At 48.6% G+C, this 4623-nt stretch overlaps 1 protein-coding gene across 1 annotated transcript in view; it reads left to right on the top strand.

Moving 5' to 3' along the window:
• Positions 1-3555: 3555 nt before the first annotated feature.
• The window catches only part of Tmem248 (transmembrane protein 248), a 20833-nt gene continuing 19765 nt past the window's right edge, over positions 3556-4623 (top strand). The window contains exon 1 of the mRNA XM_021186596.2: positions 3556-3796. The gene's annotated coding sequence lies outside the window, so the exon portion shown is untranslated. The remainder of the gene's footprint in view (positions 3797-4623) is intronic.

Below are 4623 nucleotides of genomic sequence, written 5' to 3'. Positions count from 1 at the left end.
TGTTTTTTGGCTGGTTGGTTTTGTTTTGTGTTTCTGAGGCTGTGGCTGTGCTGAAGCTCAGTCCATAGTGAGGCCAGGCTAGCCTTGAACTCACAGAGGTCTCTGCCTGCCTTTTGTCTCCAGAGTGCTGGGATTAAAGGCATGCAAAGCAGAAAATACCAGGGTATCCAAGGAAAGTGCATGCATAGATGAAGGTAAAAAAAAATGCATGATGGGATGGGGGTGGGGGTGGGGACATCCTTTTGGAGATGGGGGAGGAAGAACTATCAGAGAGCAGACCGGGAGGGGGATAATGACTGGACTGTAATAATAATAATAATAATAATAATAATAATAATAATAATAATAATAATAATAAATGCATGGTGATGATCGGGTTATGCTGGAGGTTGGATGAGGGTGAAATGTGCTGCCTGCTTGACGTGAATGCAAGGTCTGGATCCACAGCTCCACAGCTGTCCATGGTCACCTCACACAGCTTTCAGGCAGTTCTGATTGGGTGACTGTACCAACCTGCCTGTCCCTGAAAAGGACACAGGACAGCCCGGAGAGAGGGGTTACCAGGGTACAGTGGGCAAAGCACTGAGATCAAGAGTGTGAAGAACCTCCAGGAAGTGGGAATTGGCCTGGGGTTGGCTCTTACATGCAAGAAATCCCTCCCTTAGGTTTTGCCAACAGCCTTGTCTGAGGAAGAGACACATTCTGTATCTTCAGAGCACAGGACAGAAGGAAGTAGCCTGTACAGCAGGCTTTCCAGATCAAGGAAGATACACCATGCTATGTCTTAAGGCTTTTCTCTTTATATGTTATATAGCCTCTTCTGCGAAGGAGACTCATGTCTAAGGGCAGCCTGACCTTTGACCCTCTAAGGACAGAAGGAAATGATCTTTACAACAGATGACCTTTTCGGTAAGATGGCTTTTCTTTTCCCATGAGTTTATTCTTCCTGTACTTCCTTATCTTTGTTTTCCCTGATCATAATCAATTAAACATCCCATTTCCTCGTAAGTCGTTTCCCATCAGGGTTTGATGACCACATTGGACTAACTCTGGATCCCCAGAGATTCTCGCATGAGCCACCATGCTTGGCTTGGCTGGGTCCTGACGTCTGCTTCTTTGGCTCCACCATCTCTAAGCCTGTTTTTCTTTGAGATAGAATATTCTCTCCCCCTCTTAAGACTCCTTTTATTCCAAGCTTGTTATTTACCATGTCTCCAGATTTCCTTGCAGACTGGGAATTAGTTTCCAGTGACAGTGACTTAGACAGGCTACCAAAAAAGAACAAGGTGATGTCATCCCATTCTGGTGTTTTGTTGTTGTTGTTGTTTTTTTTTTTCTCTCTCTCTCTTTTAAGCCATTTTTCTGTGGTCTATATTTATCTTAGTTACTGTTCTGTTGCTGTGGAGAAACACCATGACCAGGAAATCTCTTATAAAAGAAAGTCTTTAATTGGGGGGGTTGCTTACAGTTTCAGAGGGTCAGTTCATGATCACCGTGGAGGGAAGCTGACAGGCAGGGTGCTGGAGCAGTAGCTGAGAGCTTTACCCCCTGCTCTATAGGCAGCAAGTAGGGAGAGATGATAGTGGGCCTGGCATGGACTTTTGAAACCACAAAATCACCCCCAGTGACACACCTCCTTCAACAAGGCCACACCTCCTAATCCTTCCCAAACAGTTCCTCTAACTAGGGACCAAGCATTCAAGCATATGGGCCTATGGGGTTCATTTTCATTCAGTCCACTTCAATATTTGCCAGATTATAGGCACTAAATAAAAATAACAATAACTTGTCAGTCAGCCCTTATAAAGAGTACAGAAGACCCTCTGCCTAAAAAAACCTCTCAGTAGCTTTTCCAGTCTCTTAGCTTTAAGACCTTCCTTACCTGAGCTAAGCTTGATGTTATAAACATCGATTTGATCACATTTTACTGTGTCTTTCTGCCTTTCTACCTGCTCCTTGCACTTATTCAAAACCAAAAGCATAGCAGTGGTAGCTCATCGTCTGGAACGAGAGCGCACACATGCTGTGCACACACAGGCATACACATGCAGATGTCTTCTATATGATTTCCCTGGCAACTAACAAAGCCCCGTTGTTTAACAGCATGTACACTGATAATCTTTGCCTTAGTGACATTTGGCCTTGAGGTTCTGGGGGGAGACAAGGATCAGGGTTCCACTTACACATCTATGGGGAAGCCATCGTCCATTCTGGGTGAGGACTTTCCCGTGTAGTTACTTTGAGGTCACCCACACTTCTGATAGTAACCTCTCACCTATGCTCTGTAAGTAAGCCAGATAAATGTACTGGCTCTCCAGGGGGAACTTTGGTGAGTCACTGAGACCTTAGGAAAAGGGGATAAACATCGCATAGTCTTTACCCAAGGAGAAAATTCTCACATGTCTCACGGCATTAAGAAAGAAGCATGGGTACCGTTGAACAGCTGTGCACACCTTTAATCCCAGCCCTTATGGTTCTCTGAGTTTGAGACCAGCTTGGGTCACATAGTGAGTTTTAAGCCAGCCAGGGATGGACTGAAAGACCTTATCTTTTTTTGTTTGTTGGTTGGTTTGTTTTTTTTTCAAGACAGGCTTTGCGTAGCCCCAGCTTCCTGGAACTCATTCGGCAGACCAGGCTGGCCTCAAATGCAGAGATCTGCCTGCCTCTGACTCTTTGTATTCTGGGATCAAAGGATAGCCTTCCCACTGCCCAGCAACCTTGTCTTTAAAAAACAAAACAAAACGTCAAGACCAGACAAATGGATAAGTGTAATTGATCTCCTGGGTTTTCAATAATCATGTATGAAGGCCAATATTAATGTGCTTAGAGGGATTAAAAAGGGATAATACGGACTGGAGAGATGGCTCACTGGGTAAGAGCACTGACTGCTCTTCTGAAGGTCCTGAGTTCAAATCCCAGCAACCACATGGTGGCTCACAACCATCCGTAACAAGATCTGCCGCCCTCTTCTGGAGTGTCTGAAGACAGCTACAGTGTACTTACATATAATAAATAAATCTTTTAAAAAAGAGGGGGAGGGGAGATAATATATTGCTTCTTCTAAGGTCAACTAGGTCTTAGGGGACTGAGACATGGCTTGAAATGAAATGTCCTGTTGTCCAGAGACACGACAGTGGATCCTAGAGTCCCGTCTACAGAGAGGAGAGTGATATTAGTGTGCTCAGACACCATGACTAAGGTAGTTGGCTCCTCAATGGGCTCCATAGAGAACAGGAAGCCTGCTCTTGCCATCCGCGCGACCCCTGTGTCAAAACAAAACAAAACTCCCAACAAAAATAAACGAAAAATCGTGTCCTCTTTACTATCTCACGTCATACACACCAAGACCTGCAGAAGCACTTCGGGACGGAACCGAGCAAGCTCACCGCAGTCCGCGAATGCGAGTGATAGACTTCAGGCAGCTCCGTCTTTTGCAAAACGAAGTCAGCCTACCTCTCTCCCCCGCCCCCGCCGCTCGCCCGGGAGCAATTCTGTCCCTGCCGCGCCGCCGTCGCCGGCGGGCGGGGGTCAGAGGTCACGGCGGCGTTTGTGGTGACGTGGTTTTCTGCCTTCACCCGGAAAGGCCGGGCGTTCGCAGCGCGCGGAGCCGGCGTCCCGTCGGCGCGCTCTGGTCTGGCTTCGGGTCGTCGCTTCGGCCCCGAGGAGGAGCGGCTCGCTGTCCCCGGAGCGGCGGAGAGGATGGTGCGGGGCAGCCCGGGGCCCGCCGCGCGCCGCCGCGAGTGAACAGGGCCAGGCCGCGGCCGTCCGCGTGCTCGAGCCGCCGGTCTGCCGGGCGGTGAGTAGGAGACGGGGTCGGGATCGCGGGGGCCGGGACCGGGGACCCTGAACCCGGGGCCCGCGGGCGTGCTGGTCCGACCGGTGAGCAGGCTCCCCCAGCCACCCCAGCTCCGCTCACCTCTCTCTTTAGCTGGCCCCGTCCTGCTTCATCCTCCCGAGGCTGGAGGCCTGCGGAGCCCGGCTCCCGGAGTCAAGGCATATACAGGTCGGCTGGCTAAGGCTGCGTGGACCTACTAGCATCCTTTGCAAGTTTTAGGAAAAAAAAATGATTGTTTTGGAAAATTCTTTAAATGATGTGTTTGTGTCTGTTTGAGCACGTGAGCGTAAATACCCACGGACTCCAGAAGAGGGCGTTGTGTACCCTAGACCCAGAGTTACACGCCTTTGGTAGCTGGCTGCCTGATGATGGGGTGCTGGGAACTTAACTCTGGTCCTCTGGAATAGCAGGTGTTCTTAACCCCGTAGCCATCTTTCCAACCTGTGTGTGTGTGTGTGTGTGTGTGTGTGTGTGTATGAGAAAGAGAGACAGAGAGACACATACACACACAGAGGGGAGGGGAGGGGTCGTGTGTTTAGTTTTAGATTTGTGAGTTGACTTTGGGTGGTCAAAAATATATCCAAAGGAGGGTTTAATGCAGCCTTAACTGGCTAGAATTTCCCTGTGTAGGTAAGGCTCACCTTCAACACCGATCTTCCCGATTCAGACTCCGTAGTTCGGAGAGACAGGCGTGTGCCACACTGTCAAGGTTCCACAGTGTAATAGCGGTATTGTTTTGGTTTTTGGTTTTTTTTTTTTTTTTTTTTTTTTTTTTTTTTTTTTTTTTT

Source organism: Mus pahari, chromosome 23 (genome assembly GCF_900095145.1).
Source record: "Mus pahari chromosome 23, PAHARI_EIJ_v1.1, whole genome shotgun sequence".
Classification (NCBI taxonomy): Eukaryota; Metazoa; Chordata; class Mammalia; order Rodentia; family Muridae; genus Mus; species Mus pahari.
Note: the sequence above shows the minus strand (reverse complement) of the source record. Positions and strands in the feature narration are given on the sequence as shown.